This window comes from Lipotes vexillifer, unplaced genomic scaffold (assembly GCF_000442215.2).
Source record: "Lipotes vexillifer unplaced genomic scaffold, Lipotes_vexillifer_v1.1 scaffold490, whole genome shotgun sequence".
Classification (NCBI taxonomy): domain Eukaryota; kingdom Metazoa; phylum Chordata; class Mammalia; order Artiodactyla; family Lipotidae; genus Lipotes; species Lipotes vexillifer.
The window spans coordinates 1,143,266-1,162,252 of NW_006796397.1; the positions used below are offsets into that span (position 1 = coordinate 1,143,266).

At 44.7% G+C, this 18,987-nt stretch overlaps 1 protein-coding gene across 1 annotated transcript in view; it reads left to right on the top strand.

Moving 5' to 3' along the window:
• Positions 1 to 4,278: 4,278 nt before the first annotated feature.
• LRRC8D (leucine rich repeat containing 8 VRAC subunit D) overlaps positions 4,279 to 18,987 on the top strand; it is a 115,632-nt gene continuing 100,923 nt past the window's right edge. Inside the window, exon 1 of the mRNA XM_007468517.1 lies at positions 4,279 to 4,482. The gene's annotated coding sequence lies outside the window, so the exon portion shown is untranslated. The remainder of the gene's footprint in view (positions 4,483 to 18,987) is intronic.

Below are 18,987 nucleotides of genomic sequence, written 5' to 3' on the forward strand. Positions count from 1 at the left end.
TCATCATGATATTACTCATAAGCTACCCTTTCGGATATTTGGGATGTATTTGGGATCAACTTACAAAGCTTGATTTCTGCACAACTTTTCAAAAACATGTTTACAGATTACTGAAATTCATATCGCTTACCACATGTTGGGCACGCTACTGCGTGACAAACACAGGAACAATGCAAAATCACTCCTCCAAGGAGCTCAGATTCTTCTCCAGTAGGAGAGTCAATTATTCATTCACTCATTCAATAAGTATTACTGGGACTTCCCTGGTGGCGCAGTGGTTAAGAATACGCCTGCCAATGCAGGGGACACGGGTTTGAGCCCTGGTCCGCGGAGCAACTAAGCCAGTGCACAACTACTGAGCCTGTGTTCTAGAGCCCTCGAGCCACAACTACTGATGCCCACGTGCCACAACTACTGAAGCCCGCGTGCCTAGAGCCCATGCTCTGCAACAAGAAAAGCCACCGCAATGAGAAGCCACACACCGCAAGCAAGAGTGGCCCCCCTCGCCGCAACTAGAGAAAGCCCGTGTCAGCAACGAAGACCCAACGCAGCCAAAAATAAATAAATTTATTTTTTTTAAGTGTTATTGAGTGCCTTAGGGCATGCCAAGTGCTACAGTTTAGGTACACACAAATCAACTTAGAATCACAATACTTGGTAGAAAGAGATGCATGTATAAAGGCCTTTATCTTACATGGTCCTCAGTATTGTGAGTGTTTGGACCTCTAGAGCCAGGCTGCCGGGCTTAAAAGTCTAGCTCTGCCATTTAAAGGCTGTGTGATCTTGCACTGCTTATATAACCTCTCCAGGCATCTCTAAAAAATGAGGATAGTAGTAGTATTTCTCTCATAGGGTTGCCGCAAGGACTAAAAGTAGACAAGTGTACAGTACTTAGAGCAGTGCCTGGCCTATCACAAGCACTGTGTTAGCTGTTGTCATTATTAGTGTGATACAGATTTAACAAGTGCTGGAATAGTTGCCGATTTGTGACCATAACTCAACAAAGGACAGTAAATATTCTTAAGTCTCTGCTGACTAGAACTTCCTTGAAGCCTTATTGTGTTTCCCCCACCGGATCCCTGTAGACAGGCCTAGAGTAGCCTCAGATGCCTCTTCTATCATATTTCTTCATTTTGAATCCATTGTCAAATCAGTTATCATTCTTTACTGCCTCCTACCTATTTGTTTTCCTTGGGGAATAGGGGAAGCTGACCTTTTTTTTGCTTCCTAGACCCTCAGAATGATCTTCATTATTTGTCATTGGTACAGCTCTTAGCAATTTCATCTTAAATTTTTTTTTACTACTTTTCTTATTATCAAAGTAATAGGTGCTCAACATAAAAACAATTCAAACATACAGAGATTTGTAATGGAAAGCAAACGGCCCTAGTAATCCCACATTCAGAGATAACCACTGTTAACTGCTTGTTATATATGCTTCCAGGTTTCCTCTAAGCATACATTTTATAACGTGTATTTTTGACTAAATATGCAAATAAAATGAGATCATACTATTCATATTGTTCTACAATTTGCTTTTTTCACTTACAGATTTTGGACATTCTTTCATGTTAGTACAAATAGGTCTCTTATTTTTATAAAACAAGTTAAATTTGCTTAACCAGTTCCCTACTGGGATTTTGTTATTAGACTTATACACCGTTATATGTTTCCTCTGTTATAAACAATGTTGTAATAAACATACCTGTACTTATATTTTTCTACATGTGTGTAAATATTTCTGAAATACATAATTTTTGCACACATATGTCCAAAGTATAAATTCCTAGATGTGGAATTGCCTGGTCAAAAGAACCTCACGTATTAATTTCATCCCAAATTGCTAAATTGTCCTCCAAAGGGATTTACCCAATTTGCACTCATTTATAAGAATATGTACCTCTTTCTGTACATTTGACTGTTTTCTGAGTATTACTTTTTTCTTTTCTCAAGTTATCCCACTCCGGAAATCACATTTCTCTCAAATCTAGAATCATAGTTTAAAACTCAGGGAAGATCAAAACACAGAACAGTGTTTTTACAAACAGCAAAACATTCCAAATTAATTATAGTAGTGAGGTGTTTTCAATCCAAACATCACACCACTAGACGTTAACACTTTTAAAACAGCTCTAACCTCCCAGATCAGCGAATCTGGTACTGTAATTAGATCACCTGCCGCACCTCCTGCCTACACACCTCCTTCTTGGCTGGGTGTGTGGAATAGGAGAGGCTGCTGGCACAAGGGACAGGGCAGGGAAAGTGAGAAAGCAAGAGGATGTCAAAAGGGCTCAAAATCTAGTGTCATCTTGTGAGTAGTCTAGGACTGTCCCTTGAGCGTGTTCTGGACCTCTGTTCATACTCCTCCTCAGGGCTGCTCTGCTTTACTTCCAGTGCCTGAGGAACAAGTGCTCACTCTCCAAGGATCAGTTCTACCCCCTTCTCTCTGAAGTCTTTCCTGAAACCCTAGAAAACCACTCTCTTTCCTGCCTCATTATATCTGAACTCACACTTTCCTGAGTACCTGTAACATTTTGTGCAGCATGCTTATGAGCAACATTTAGATGCTTAGTAAATGCTGATTGAACATTCACTGACATGGAGAGATCTCGGGAGAAGAGAGGATTTCCCATTGTTCACAGAAACGGGTGGATTCAGATGAAAGGAGATATTGAAGTACTGGGCTGGAACCATTTGTCACGTTAAAAAACAACAATTCCAAACATCCCTCCTGACGTTATTTCTTGACCCCTACGTCTCCCCACCCACGAAAAAGACTGCAAATACACTTTGATCTTACAACAAAAACAAGAGGGAAAACTATCATGTTGGGAAACACTTCTTAGCGGAGGACAACCTTTCGTCTGCCTGCTTCAGATACAAGACATTTTTGGCATAAAAGAATGGGCGGGGGAAGAGTAGACTCAGAATAAAACAAGAACTGACTCTCTCGTTGTATGTTTAATAGCAGACACTGAACAAATGAGGGTGGGACGCTATTCGTGCCAAGATAAAGTTGTGTGTGCCCCAAATCCTAGGAAAGCGCGTTCTCCGTAGGGTTGGAAGCCGCCGAAAAGACTTTTACGCAAATTTCCCCCCACCATTTCATCGCATCCCCCACCCCACCCCCGTCTTACTATCAGAGCTTGAGTTGACAGGATAGCCCCAGGGGCGGGGGGGGATGAAGGTTCCTGAGGTGGCCTCGCGCCCGCCTGGCGACACTGGCCGCCGGGCCCCGCGCCCTGTCCAGGGGGGCGTTTTACAGCTGAGCGATGGGGCGACTGCGAGCTACGGCGGCTGCCCCTCCCCGTCGGCTGCACCTGCGCGCAGTCCAGCAGCCTCCCGCCGCCAGCGTCAGACCCCGGGCCACCGAACTCGCCACGCCGCCCCTCCGGCCAGCACGCCCAGCGGCGGAAGCGCCCCGACCTCCGGCAGATGCGGGAGAGCCGGCGGGGGAGAGAGCTCGCCATCACATGGAGGCCCGAGCCCGCCCCATTGGCTGCGGCCGAGCCAGTCGCGGCGCTCGCTGGCTGCGGTTGGTCCCGGAGCTGCAGCGCCTGCACGGGCCCGGAGTCCATGTTACGCTTTGTTTAATTCCCCCCGCTACAGAGTCATGTGCTGCTGCTCTCGTCGCCGCCGCTGCCGCCGCCCGTGGTGCCCCGGCTCCTCCGCCGCGCTTCGAGGTGGCAGCCGCAGGCGGGGCCGCGAAAGCACGGTCCTGGGCGCCGCGCGCCTCCGCCGCCCCGGCACGTCCGGGGGGGACGGGGGAGGCGGGCGGGGCCGGGCCAGGCGCCCGCCTCGGCCCGCTGGGGCCCGAAGATCGTTCTGCTTTCGGCAGTTTGAGCGGCGGGCGCCGCGGCAGCCGAGTGGGCCCCGCGAGAGGACGGTGCCTGCGACCGCCTCCCTTCGGCTCCCCCCACGCGCGCTCCCTTCTCTCGCCTTCCTCCGCCCCATCGGAAGGGCGGGGAGACCCGGTTACGGCTCCGCTGATTCTTCCCGGAGGTGGGTGTTTGGTGTCTGGCCTAGCTGGCCCACTGCCCAGAAGGTGAGCCCTTCAACTTGTCCAGAAACGCTTCCCCTCCGCCTCCTTCCCGCGCCGGATGGGCTGGGCTGGGAAGTGAGGGCTCGCCCCGCCCTCAGCGCGAGAGGGAGGGAGCCGGGGGCCCGCAGGTGCACCCAGCCCGCCCCGGGCCATCTCCGGGTTGGGTACCGGTATAATCCGCTTCTAGCTTGTTTGGAAGCGTGGGCACTTGGGAGCCGGACTTCTGCTCAAATCCTGTTCAGTGGCTTGGAAAGGAGGAGGCTTGGGGGTGGTTGCTCAGGGAATCATCACCTCCGCTTACCGGAGGGTTGATAGGGGCCTTCCTCTTTCTCTCCCCCTTCATTTGGGGTATCCCTTATGGATGAAGAGATGAGTTTTTTTGGTTTCTTACAAAGCCAGCCACGGTAAAGAAGAGCTGCCGCAGGTCGAGGGGAGGAGAGGTAGGTCCCTGCTGAAGAGGGAGAGGAGGGGTATTGCGGCCCCATTTGGATACGCAGTTGGGGGTGTGTGTGGCAGAAGGTGGGGACGTAGGGTTTCAGAAAAGAAATAGTGCAAAGGTGAGAGTGTGGGAGCACTCAGGAGGCGCAGGGGATGGGGAATGGGTATCGGGGAGTCCTAGGCGACTGTGGGGCCCAACTTGAGCCACTTGGACTCCCATGGGGCTCCTTCTGTTTTGCAGATTTCCTTCTTTCATTCTCCTTGACTTTGAAAAAATATTTCGTGTTGGGCAAAGAAAGCTTTGAGGACGTATTTTGAGAGACTCAGGAGTAAAGAGAGAGCTGACTTATGGAAACTTTCCTTAGCAGCTTTGATAATAAAATTCTAGTCAGGCTGCATTTATTGAGCACCTATTATGTGTTCTGTGCCAGACGTTGGAAGCGTCTTGGCACGCAGGGAATTCCCGTCTGCAGTACTGGTGAGGGCTGTTTACTTCATAAACAACCGAAGGGCCCTTCCAAGTGCCAAGAATGACAGTGATTCAGACCTTCCCCGCCAGAGCTTCTGGGGCCTCTGCATGGTACAGACCTGTGGGAAGAACCCTGCACCACTCCCAGTAAATGGGGTCTTCAGGCAGCATTTATTTTTACAGCCCATTAATACTGACTGTACACCTCCCATCAGCTAGGACATGGTGAGAGTTGTCTCTTTTCCTGTATTCTACATCAAGTGACTAAAACCCTGTTAAAATACAAGAACAAGATAGGAAAGATCCTGAGATGAAAATTACGTAAAATAGGGTTCCGGCGAAGTTGTTGGTTAGTAAGGGAGCCTCCCATGAAATGATTAGGTAATCCATAGAGCTGGGGAAAAAGCAATCCAGAATCTTAAATTGGCATGGTTTATTTATATATTTGAACATTTTATCTTAGATTTGTCTCATTTTTATTGAGGGTGTGTACTTTGTTGATTAAAACCTAGCACATTACAAGGTTGGAGAGGAAACTGTCCTTACATGACCCAGCCCTCCAGTCTCTTCATGACCATGTGGAATGGTGTATGATGCAACAGTTAAAGTATTGAGCCATATTTGTATCCTTTTCTTTCTGCCAAGGTTTACAGAATTTAAAAAACTTGGTCAAAGCTTGACCTTTTTTTTCTTAATTTTTATATTGAACAGAACTTTTTTGATTAATTTTTTTAAAGTGTGCTGTGTTTGTAAGGTCCCAATAGCTAAATTATTTTGGTAGCTTTATTTTGGAAATCGGACTTGGTTCAGTCTCAGTACTGTAGGTAAATTGGCACTAGCTATGAAAAAGTCAAAGTTTTGTCAAAACTGTGCTCATGATTACATATGTACTTGAAATGGCAGTTGGTAAGGGATTTCACATATTTTTCATGTATCATTGGAGCTGATGTTGACATTCTGAGAAATGCCAGCCAATATTTATTAAGTACCAGCAAGAAGCAGAGAACCAGAGTGGGTGCTGTGATGCCTTAACCAGGAAGAAGAGGATTCTTGTACATACGAATAGAGGGCAAGTAAGACCGCCCAAGGGAGGACACCACCAGAAGCAAGGGATTGCATTTGTCTAGGAGGCCAAGGAATACCGAGACGAAAGGGTGTTTGGAGCCAGCCAGGAGTGCTGTGTGTGTTGGGGAAGAGGGAAGGAGCATGTATTAGGGGAAGCGTTGAGGTGTGTCATGGGTCAAAAATAGGTTTGCCTGGCTGGAGCAGAGAACATGAAGGGAGGTAGAGGGGATCTAGTTAGTGGAAAACTTGAACCACAAGTCAGTGGTGTTAATCATTTGCCTCAAGAGTGGGTCTCCACAGTGGGTGACTTTGCCTCGCAGTAGACATTTGGGAATATCTGGGCACGGTTTTATTTTTGCTTGTCCTAGCTAGGAGGCAGGTGCTACTGACATCTAGTGAGTAGAGGCCATGGAGCCTGCTAAACATCCTGCAATGTGCAGGGTATCCCCCATGACAAAGAATTATCCCTTCTGAAACGTCTGTAGTGCCATGGTTGAGGAACCCTGCCTAGACAGGGAAGGTAAAGGCCGCTGTGAAGTGAAGTTACATCTCACAATAGGCCTCGAAGGAGGTGGTCTTGACATGTGAGGAAGGACGTTGAGGTTGGGAAGCCAATCTAGGAGACTTGTGCTATGCTCAGGCCAGAAGTGGTTAGGATCTGGGCAAATTCTAATCAGAGAAAAAGGCATTTTTGAGAGATCGTGGCAGATGAGCTAGCAGGGCAGTATAATATTGGGTAAGTTGAGAGTCACAGAATTGGAATTGGTATTTTAGAGAAGTCTTCGTCTAACTTCTTTACTTTAGTAATTTCTTATACTTGTGAGGCAGCCTCTGTTTAAACACCACCAGGAACAGGGACTTCTGTACTTATGAAGACATGTCATCATATCTTTGGACTGTGTGTATGATTATTATTTGAGCTGAAGACTGCCTCCCCGAAACTTGGTTCTGTTGATTCTTTTCCTCTGGAACTACCCACTTCCCCAGGACTGCCCATCGAATGGGCAAAGACAGAATGACGTCCCCCTCCTGGGCCCTCCAGCTGATTAACTTTTCTCAAAGCAAAATAGTCCCAATTCTTTTCACAGTCCTGCATGGGACATGGTTTCTGTCTTCTCAGTTTGTCCGCATCTCTCATGGAAAGTTATGGCGAACTGGAATTGAATATGGTAATTGAGACCTGATCTGGTTCACAAAGAATACAGTAGGACAGCTATTTCCTGAGACCAAGGCACAAGCATCAACTTTCTGCAGCTTAAGCTTACAAAACTGCCCATCAGACTCATGTACAGGATTCTGGACAGTCAAAACTCCCAGATATTTGTTGTATGAGCTGCTGCATCCTGTGTTCATCATGCGTGTGTGTGTGTGTGTGTGTGTGTGTGTGTGTGAAGTTGAATGGACGTTTTTTGGTTTGTTTTTGTCCCTGTTCAGTGCTATCCTATTTATTTTGGTCCAGTCTTCAGACCTTTTGAGATTTTAAAATCTTAGCTCTGCCTTGTAATCACATGAGAGAGGAGTGGAGGATGACTTTGTCAAAAGCTTTGTAGTCACTTATATTAATATTTCATGAAACCCAGTACTTTGTTTGGCACTGCTGGTCCTATTTGAGAGCTGGGCTTGCTGGGTGATGGAGGTGAATTCCGGGGGTTGATTAGCCCCAAGTTTAGGGGCGTCTGAGAAATTTGTGTTCGTGGCCAAAAGCTACACTGAGTTTGGCTCTTGCTAATGTTTGCACCTGAGGTGCCCTTTCGAAATTGTTTCAGGCTGTTGCAAGCTTCTGAAATCGGTACTCCTCTGGGTTCTTTGTAATTCTGTTTAGACATCTGGAAGAGCATTGCTAACGTTCTGTGCAAATCTGAAGCTTGCCAAATCCGAGTTGCTTTTGAAATTTGTGAAGAGGTAAACCGGGTAATAACTGGTATTGGCAAAAACCATGGATGAAGTTTGTTCCCACTCAGGCTAAGTGTTTTTTTCCTTCTTTTTTTTTTTTCTTTTTTTGCTAGTATGCCTGAAATACTTCATTGGTGACAGCTTTACGTTTGGGGAAGGTGGGGGGTGTTGGGGATTAGAGATAGGCCTTTCTCCCAGTACTAAGCTTTAGCTTGGTGGTGGTGTAATGTCGCACTTATCAGATTTCACGTGTCTTCACTGAGAAGACATTAGGAAATTACCATTCTTGGATGTCTTTTGAAGTGGACAGTTCAGAAATCCTAGGTAACTTAGTGCCAGGTTCTCCAAATGTTCTAGATCTATCTAGCAAACTAGATTTAAATAAGTTACTTGATTCGGGTGGTTGCCATCCAACAGTGTAGAGAGTGCTAGAACAAAATTCCAGATCTCATAGCCAAAATGTGTAACCTCTTTGTTATGAATGTCCATTGTGCCCCAATTCGTTGCAGGTGTGTTGTCTGTCCAGATGGTACAGTCTGCTTGCTCTCACTTCTGTGCTAGCCCACATGGGAAACCTGTCTGTATCCTCTGGAGATGAAGGATATTCCTATGAGAAGAAGGGATTTTTTTGTATTTATGAGATTTCTTGAGGGGGGAAATATTTGAAAACCCTTGGAGACTGTCCTTTTACACTTTCAAAGGCTGTATCAAAGTTGAAGTCACCTTGGGATTGAGGATTCAGTGTATCATTTTTGAGTAGGAGGAGAGAATTTTACAGATGGGAGTGATCAACGTTTGAATTAGATAGATGAGGAAATTGAGGCCTGTGGAGCTGATGTAGTGACAGAGCAGGCATTAGAATCCACCTACCTTAAAGACCACAAATTAAGGCTAAAGCCATCTCTGCTTGGAGGTGTGTAAACAGTGGGGTCCCTTAGGTCTTACTTACATAATTGATCCAAAAGAAGGAGTACCCAGTGGAATTTCTAGGTTTACAGATGACAGTAAGCTCTTCTGAATTATGAAATAGCTAACCAATGGGGATTTACTCCAAGGAAACTGTGCTGGGATATGTTAGTCATCAGAAGATTTGCAGGTGAGTTTCTTTGTGGGCAAATGTGAAGTCAGGTGTTACGGAGGGAATTATGGAGCTGTCATAGGATGATGTTTTGGTGGGAAAATCCAGGAAAGGGCTTTGAAAATACTTGCACAGTGTTGTCCCAGCTTGTTGTTGCAGATTAAAAAGGACAGGAAATACTAAGCTTCATCAAAAGATTTTGGCAACAAAACAGAAAACACAGTCTTAATTGAGTTTCTACTGTGCTTTGTTCAAAGCATGGGCACCTGACTTTAGGCAAGACACCAGAGCTGGAGTGAGCAATGTAATGGTAGCTAGAAAGGGTAGACAGTCCTGCCAGAATGGAAGCTCCATGAGGACAGAGCCTTGCCCATCTGCTTTTCTGATGTAAATATTAGAGTTTCTAGTATCTGGAAGAAGACAGCTGGGAGGAGATGTCTCTGAAGCCCATGAAACCACTAGATTAGGGACAAAGGAAACCTGGATTGTTTCCCTAATCCTAGCAAACTGAATGTGCTGTTTCAATCGCCTGCTTCCTTGTCTGCCTGCTCCAGTACTCTGTCAGTGTGGTGAAGGCAGGGATGTATCTGTCTTGTGCTCCACTGAGTTCCTAGTGCCCTCACACATGGCAGGCCCTGCATTGGTATTTGACACCTGAAGGAATGCATGAAGAGGTGCATTCCTTAAAGCTTTATAAGATATAAATTCAGGATAAATGCAAAAAAAATAGAGTACCAGTTTTTCTTAGCCTTGGCTGGCATCAGAATCAGCCTGGGGAAGGTTTTAGAGTTACATGAGCACAGACCTTTCCCCACACCTATTGAGTCAGAGTCTCTGGGAGTGGAGTTTCATTTTGAAAAGAGCCCTCTTCACTCCCAAGTGATTCTGGTGTGCAGCCAAGACTGAGAACCACCATCTTGCATAGTTGTACAGAAAGGCTGGCATTGACTGGAGAAACCTTCAGAAAGTTTTGAAACATTCATGGCTGACAGGCCCACAATTGGTAGTTAAGACAAGGAGCTTTAAGGATACATCTGTGTCTTTGGAAGATGATGACCAAGACAGCAGATGTCTACTGTGTGGCCCTTGGTGCCTCCATGAGATGCTGTGTCCTGGATTGGATGGCATGAGGGGATTAACCTGCAGTCCGTTCTTGAGCAGTTGTTTCCAGAGTGGATCCATAGTGACAGTTACACCAGCCTATGGAAAAATAAGAATAAAGACAGTGCAGCAGGCTTTTCGTGTTTAATTTTAGTATTAAGTTTGTTCAATTTAAAGGATTTTTTTTTTTAAATCCTGGTATCTCTTATTTTGAGAGGTTAATTTTTTTTCCTTTTATAAAAGGATGGTGATGGTTTGCTTTTGGTATCATTTCTTGGTCACCTAAAACCTGGTAGTTTTATAACAGTCTCCTTTTGAAATTTTACTAGTCTGTGGTATCAGTCAAAAGTCTGGGAATTACTGCTTCCCTGCGGTGTTCAGGATGTACATGTCCTCCTCTTAACACCTGCTATTGGGGAAGGATCACACATATCGATGTTAGATTCTATTATGAACATTTTTTTAAAATTTATTTATTTATTTATTTATTTTTGGCTGCGTTGGGTCTTCGTTGTGGTGTGTGGGCTTCTCATTGCGGTGGCTTCTCCTGTTGCGGAGCATGGCCCCTAGGCGCGTGGGCTTCAGTAGTTGTGGCACGCGGACTCAGTAGTTGTGGCTCGCGGGCTCTAGAGCGCAGGCCCAGTAGTTGTGGCACATTGGCTTAGTTGCTCCACGGCATGTGGGATCTTCCTGGACCAGGGTTCGAACCCGTGTCCCCTGCATTGGCAGGCCGATTCTTAACTACTGCGCCACCAGGGAAATCCCATGAATGTTTAATTCCTTAAAAAACCTTTTACTTTCCTTCTCTGATTGCTGGTAATAGGAACTTTGCCAGAGAAGGTTTCACTTCCCCAGCAACCCATAAATCCCATTGCTAAATCTCAGCATCAAAAGATAACCAATACTGCAATGAATTCTACAAAGCAGGGAGAAGGAAGGAAGTGCAAGGCAGCCGTTCCCTCTGAAGGGTGTCAACCACCGGGAAGCTGCCTCTGCAGAGCTCACTCAGTGGAGACGGGACAGATTCATGCCCATCACACTGGGTATGAAGTGCCATCTGTCAAATTCTTTTGTTCCCAAGCCAGTTCTAAGAAATATTTGAATACTAAAATTCTTTGGAAAATGACCCCCATAATTCTTGCAATGGCACACTACTGAATAAGCTTTTAAAATTAGTTTATTATCAGATACAACTAGTTTTTGTTTTTAACTTAACTGGTCAAGAAGTAATTGGGTGATTTATGGAATACCCGTAGCTAATAACAATAATCATTTATTAGGCATTTACTGATTGTCCAGACCTATGCCCTGGAATTTACATGCATTCTCATTTAATCTGCAAAACAATCCTGAGTGGAAGGTGGACTTATTCCCACTTTAGAGATGAGGTAACTGAGGCTTGAGAGGTTATGTGATGTGCAAAAAAAAAAAAAAAAAATCACAAAGAAGTGGTGGAGGTGGAATTTGAAGCTAGCTTTGTTTATTTCAAAACTCATTCTCTTAATGTACTGCACTCCTCTCGTTTATCTTAGATTTCTTTGTATTTTTATAATATTTTTAATATTTCTTTTAAAGAAAGAGAATCCAATTTTGATGTGTAAAGAGACCTTACAGCTTGTCTAGTTCATGCTCCTCGTTTATGGACCAGATCTGAAGCGTGGGTACACAGCTGAGCAGAGCTATAGGGGCATCCAGCTCTGCAGGCTTCCAGGCCAGAGTTCTCATCAGTGCACAGTGGTTTTAGAAAACATCAACCTGTTGGTAAAAGCACTTGAGTGAAAGTTGATTCTAGAATTGAGAGGGTAATGTAAAATCACTTGTTTTGGTGCTTTCTCTAGCCCTATTCTCTTTTATCATCAATATTGGTGATAGAATGCCACTTGTAATAGCACACACTGAGTGCCCTCCTCCTAATTAGATCTGACCCTACAACACTACTGTACATAAATATATAAAGATGTAGCTAATATTTGTTAAGATGTTTTGTCCAAATGTTTGCTGAATAAATGCTATCACAAATATATGCAGTTAGAGATAAGTAATCATTACCCATATCCTCTGAGTTAATGATGATGAATCAAGAAATATCCATATATCTATGTGATATGTAGTCTGTTTTATTTATAGATTTATTATGCTCAAATATAATTATTTCAGTGGAGTGAATTCACTCTGTTAGAGTTTCTACTTTAATGGTTCTATTGTTCATATTAACATTTAGCCAATAACAAAGTACAAATTGGGAAATGGTCTGCAGTGTTACACAGCTTGCACAAATGAATCCCCTTCCTACGCACACGCATGCACGCACGTACGCACGCATGCACACACGCAGAGGCTTTCTCTTTTAACTTAGTTCTTTTCTAGTATTTCTCTATTATGGGACACTTTCCTTTTTGTTTAGTTCTAAGTTCTTTTCTTTATGAATTATTTGTACCTGGAAAATTCTGTACGAAGCAGAAACTTTATAATTACATCTGTAATTTCTGCTCTAACCAGAGAGAGAGAGTTAGATGCTAGCTGTGGTCTCAGGCATATCCCAAACACTGCCTGAAGCAGGCCTCACATGGGATAATTTATGACAGCTGGTACTCAACCTCAGGGTAGGGTGATCAGGAGGGAGTGGGGGGTGAACCTGGGCTGAACCAGAAACTACAGGTCCTGTCTAAAAGGGGCCTGTTGAGCAGATCTATTCAGCAGCCAACTGTTGCCATATGGGAATGTGGGCCAGTCTTGACAGATCTTCTGATTTTTTCACTGTAAGCCAGAAATCTGGATTACTTAAAAATCTCCTGATTTTAAAAGATTGGCTAACACGACGTTTTCAAAAGAACTTCCTGCAGACCAAACAAAATAGCTTTGTGGGCTGGATACAGCCTGTGAGCTTAGGCCCTTAGAGATAGATAGCCCTTTAGTGGCCAGGTAAATGGAAGCATATGATTTAAATAAAAGCATAATACACTTTTAAAAAGTTGAAAGAAAGCAAAACTTGATGTCATCGTTTTATGTAACACACACACACACACACACACACACACAGAGCAGAACAAAACAAACCAAAATCCCCATACTTGTAATGGTAACAATTTCTGCCCTTTAAATTTGGTTTGTTACATCCAGAGTGGTTACATTTGAAGGGGTTGTCCTGCCGGAGGAGTGACAGACTCAGAGAGAAATACGCGGAGTATGGGAATGCAGCAGGTAGGAGAAGATACGGGGGGTGGGAGGCAGGTGGGCCCCATGGTAGAGAACAGGGTCAGAGCCGCTTGGAGGGCAAGAAGGATCATCCACCCCGGAAGAGAGGCGAAGAGGACTCTACTCCGTTATATCTTAACATTGATTTGGGGGTTATAGGGAGGAGAGGGAGATAAAAGAGGAGTCCTTACACGAGAAGGGAACATTGTGATCTGATAAATATTCACAGATAGCGCAGAAGCCCTGGGTGGGCAGAGGGCTGTTGTTTTGCCGTTCCTAGTGTGCACGTTAACTTGTGTGGTGGCTTCTTCAAAAGGAGAATTGGAGTGAAAAGGAAAAGAAAGGATTTAGGTCAGGAGAATATAGAGTGAGGAAAGGAAGAGGCGACGACAGGACAGCTGGCGTCACAAAGTAAACCAGGAAAGCTGAAAACGTTTCCACGGTACAGACCAGCACCCTTCCCTCACCCCCTAAACCACGGCATTGTCTGAGGAGGTGAGCACGATAGCCCCGCCGCTCCCGGATGGCTCTGGACTCCAGCTTGTTTGGCTTGTGGGGTGCTGGTGTGCTCAGTGCCACTGGTGTAGCCCCCATGGGCCCTTCGTGTGAAGTCAGTGGCCGCAGGGCTGCACCTGCCCCGCCAGGCACGCCGCTTGGAGGTCAGCGCAGGCTGAGTTTTAGCCCCTCTCCCTGACTGGGTGCCCCCGAGCAGGCCATGACCCCAGACCTGTGTTGTGACCCTTCCTTCTAGTGCTCCTGTCTGCTACGGCAATCCTAAGGACTGGGACCTCTCCGAACGAGAGGAGAGGTGATAACTCCGGCAGCTCTGTTACTAGCTGAGTCTAGACTTCTAGCCTGAGAGGGGATTTTTAAAACCATTTTTCTCTTAATCATCCCAAGGATAGCACATTGTTCTTGGAATTCCAGCATTTTCTGGAAAATAAACCTTTCGATTCAGCAGCAGGTTTTATCCCAGTCCTTAGGATTGCCGTCCCTGTGTGACCTGAACCATGTCTTTCTCAGCTGGTATAACTGTAAATTTTTAACGCTTTGGTTGTTTTCAGAATATAAAGCAAATTTTACAGATGTTCCCCTATGTTAGTTAGTTCAATGCTATAAGTTCTTTGTTTTGTTTTATTTAGTTTTTCAGCGTGGAAGCCCCTTTGTAGTATGGAGAGAATGGGTACAGATTTACTCGCACTGTTGCTGGGAAGGAGGAAGATTCTTCGAATTCCACTGTTTGTTCTTCCGGGGACTGTAGTCCACAGATGGAAATCCTGGAAGATCCTATGAGGAAGTGAGATTTGTAAATAATCATTGTGCCGGTTTGGGGCATTATGGATTAACAAATTGTGCAAGAAGTCTTCTTCAGCCTTCTAAAATACACTTGAAAAGGAACACAGTCATAGAGAGTAATCTATTCTGGAAATAATAATAGGAAACACTTGTGTAGTACTTACACGTGCCTGGCACTGCTTGGAGCACTTTATATGTATTAGCTCATGTGTTCCTCACAACAGCCCATTTGTAGCAGAGAACAACAAGGCCCAGTTGCCCTGTCTGGCTGCATTTCCCCATCTCTGTGAGCAGCCAGGGGACTAAAGGCCACAGAGCTGGAAGTGACAGAGCTGTGATTGGAACCTAGGCAGTCATGGCTTCAGAATCTGTGCTTTTGAGGACTGTTATGGCCTCCTGTACTGTTCTCACGACAAGGATTGCAAATAGGCTTTATAAACTTCTTTTGCTTTCCATATCACCTCAGCTGTAAACTCAGGATCAGGGTTTGATTTAAAAAAAAAGAAAATTATACTCCTTCCCTAATACCTCCTCCCCAAACCAAATGAACAAACAAAATTGTCAGGAGACAGTTTCCGTCTAGGAACAGAAACTAAAGGGTCTTCCTGGGACACTGTCCTAAGATACCAAACTGATCATTCTGAGGGCTGCAGGTGGGGCCTCCTTGCTGTGACAGCCCTCACTCTTGGCCCCAGATTTGTTTTTAAGAGGACAGAAACTCTTTTACCTTTACAACTAGTGGATTTGGTGAGCTTCTGAGAAAGTTTTAAAAATTGCTTTTCACACTTCATAAAAGACAGTGGGAAGGGCCAAGGACTCGGAGCTTAGATGACTTGAGTTTAGTCCTGGCACTCTTCTGATCACTACTGACTGTGTGGCCTTGGACTTCTCGACTTGGGTTTCATCCCCTGTAATTGGTGGAGGAGGTGGGGTGATAACGGCAATAGGATTGGTTTGGTGAGGATAAGAAGCTATTACATAGGACGATATTTTATTGACAACAATGGCCGTGTGTGTTAGGCAGCTGGGGACCAGCGTGTGCTCTGTGAGCCTTGGGAGTCTTTCCCGTTGGGTGAGTGGTGAGCTGGAGGCTTGGGAGTTGGTGGGAAGGTTTGCGTTGACCTGAGCTTCTTTCCTTTCCTGTTCTCTCCTTACCTGTGGTACAGTGTGGATGATAATGTGGGTGTCCACTCAGTTTCTGGCCCAAACTCCTTTTCCTTGGTGCCCCCTCCTGCTTTGGGCTCGCCTCCAGTTTGCCTACAAAGTGCTGTTTGTTGTGAGGGTGAAGCGGGCAATTCTCTGGGCAGTGCAGTTACTGTAGTTCAAAGCAGAAAGCCAAGCTGGAGGAGGAGGGACAGACAGGGCTTGTTCGTTAGAATTTTGTACATTGATTTTTGAAGGAAAGAAAGGGGATTAAGAGATGACTTCTCAATAGAAATATTATGAAATGCCCTTCATAACAGAACAAAATTGGGCAAGGAGAAAGGGCTTTAAGAAATCACTGCTTATTACTTTGAAAGCAAATGCTTTTGTTTGTTTGTTTTTGAGTGGAGGCAAATACTTTCGGAACTCTTACTATGTCTGCAATGCATTCTGGTAGGATAGGAAACAAAAATTGATAAATGATATTTACAACAGCTGTCATTTTGGTGCATTTTAGGTGGTCCGCATTGGGCCACTTTCCCTGTTTTATCCTCAAATTGGTCATGAAGGTAGGAATCATTTTTTGTGTGTCCCATTTCAAAGATTATAAAATTGAGGCTCATAGTATTTAAATAACCTACCAAGGGTTACAGTGCTAGTAAGTAACCGGAAGAGCTAAACTTTGAACCTAGGTCTGTCTCTCATTCACAGTATGAAAAATGAGTGTGTTACATGCCCCTGATTTCAGGGGGAGACCACCACGAACGCAGTTTGGTGTAATTCAGCTCAGCACGCGGTATATGCTGTAATTCCTGCATGAGCTAATTTTTTTTGAACATTTGTTGAGAGGAAGGAGAAACTGATTTTGATTGGAAAGATCAGAGAAGGTTTCACAGAGAAAAATAACTTGAGCAGCACTGAGGGAACATTGGGGCAGCAAGTGCCAAAGACATAAAAGAAGCGTGTGATGTGTTCGGGGAATGGTGCTGTGACAGTGAGGGATGTGGGAGGGAAGGAGGGCAGAAGAGTAGTTTGGGACAGATCACAGAGGGTCTCGAGTGTCCTGCTAAGGAATTTAGACTTCATTCCATTGCCTTTGAAGGTTATTCCATTAAACGTTCTTGAGAAGGGGAATCATTTACTCTAGTCTCTGATGTGACTGATTCTGGTGGCAGTGTCTAGAAAGGAGTAGAATGTGTGCAGCAAAGGTTCCCCAACCAGACTGCAGCATACGGTCACCTGGGAGTTCTTAAACATACAGATTCTGGGAACACCCCATGCCCACCAGCAGCACCCACCCACCCCCTGCCCCAGACATTCTGTTTAAAAGCCTGCAGGTGATTCTGAGTGCAGTCAGATAAGGGAGTAGGGCCTGTAGACATTCTGAGGCTAATTGTGAGTTTGCCATTGTGTGGATGATTTATAAACCATAGGAGGCGGCCAGTAATCAAACCTTGGGGAAGCTCTGTCTATTTAGGTTTTATCGTTTGCTTATTGTTCCGTATAGATATTAAATAATCTCAGAGCATCATCATTTTCACATAAATTTTCCCATTCATTATCTACAATAGAATGCACTATGGCTCTAAACTTTATGCCTTTGTGCTAAGTCCCCTACCCTGCCCCACCCCCTTTTTTTGTTTGTTTATTTCGAAGGAAATGGAACATGCAGCATTTCCTTCGTGACTGGCCCCTCATCGACAATCTCTCATCAGCTGTGGAGTCCACTGCCTGGGGCATGGTGGCTACAGAGCTAGTAGTTCAGCTCTTCAGTCTCTTAGGAGTTGAATGATATGATGCTCACTTGTACATTTCCTGGGACCTAGCGTGAAGTTAGCCCTTTTTAAAATTTTTTTCCAAATGTTGCAGACCTCTCCTACTTCCGTTTCTTGAGTTCTAAATCAACGACTGACTTTTAAAGTATAAATTTTGCTGGGAGAGCAAACAGTTCTACCAAGGGAGAAGCAATCTCTCAACATTAAAAAAAATTAGAAATTATAATTTATGCTTAAAAAAATAATGTTAGTCCAAGTTTTTGCTCTCTTCTCTCTTCCTTCTCCACTGTTCTTTATCCTGCCGTATGTTTACAAACCATTCTCATGACCTTCTGCCTGAGCAGCATATTTGTCGTGGGGCCAGATTATACATACACCACTGACTTTTTCATCTGACCTCTAAATTCAGCCTTTGAGCCCCTTCATTTCTTTGAGTTTTGCTAACAAAGTCTTCTTGTTGAAAGGAATATTATTTCCCGTGGAACTTTACTGATGGTGTGTGGAATAATAGGATCATGCTTTTTGAAGTTCCGACCGAAGGTCCTAAAACCTTAAACATATCCAGTTTGCTATTGCTTAATTTACCTTTAGTTCAGTCTTGGCATTTCAGGTCTAGAGGCGGTTACTACCTAATGGGCATCCTCAGCCCCTCCCTGAAAATTAAAGGGAGAACAGAAATGAAACCAAACTTCTTGTTTTTCTTCACCTCTCTGTTAATTTAACTGAGTCAGTTGGCTTGCCCTCATTTGCCCTTTTCACCCCTCCAAGATTAACGTTATGTACAAATTTGATTATAACAGTGTGAATAATTTCTAAGTTACTTGAATACAGATTGAATACTGTTCCTTGTGGTTCTTTTCTTCATCACACTGGTAGATGTATCCAGTGTGTTTCTTTCCAGCCTGCTTAACTCCTGTGTGGTTCTTGTAGCCACATAAGTTTCAGTTGATTTGGCCATCTTGATCGTATGGGACACTATCAGATGCTTCATCAAGATCAAAGCACATGGAGTTCAGTGCATTCCCTTCCCTTGCTGATTCAGTTGTGCTGGAGGCAGGCAATCCTGGAGCCTTGCAATCCAGGATTCTGGTCAAGGTAAGGAAGCAGCCCTTCTTCCTGATTTGGCTGTTCGGCAGATATCTTTTCCTTTCTTCTAAATATTCATTTTTTCAGCAACATGCGGCAGGCACTGCATCCCTGACCGTGTACAACTAGTGGTTACATTCTTGCTGTAGAAAGGAAAACCTCTGACCCTTTCACTTCTCCCCTTCTGCCTTAGCATGGGACTATTCCCCGTGAACTTTCATGCTGGGAAAGCAAGCCCAAGCCAATGGTACCCCATTGGTAGCAAAATGTGTTGGTTAAAAGTAGATTCTGTGGCCAGCCAGGCTGCCCAAGTTCTGGTATTTGCTAGTAGTATTACTTTAGGCAAATTACTTAATAGCTCTTGTCTGTTTCCTGGTCTGTAATATGGAAGTAATGGTAGTTCTTG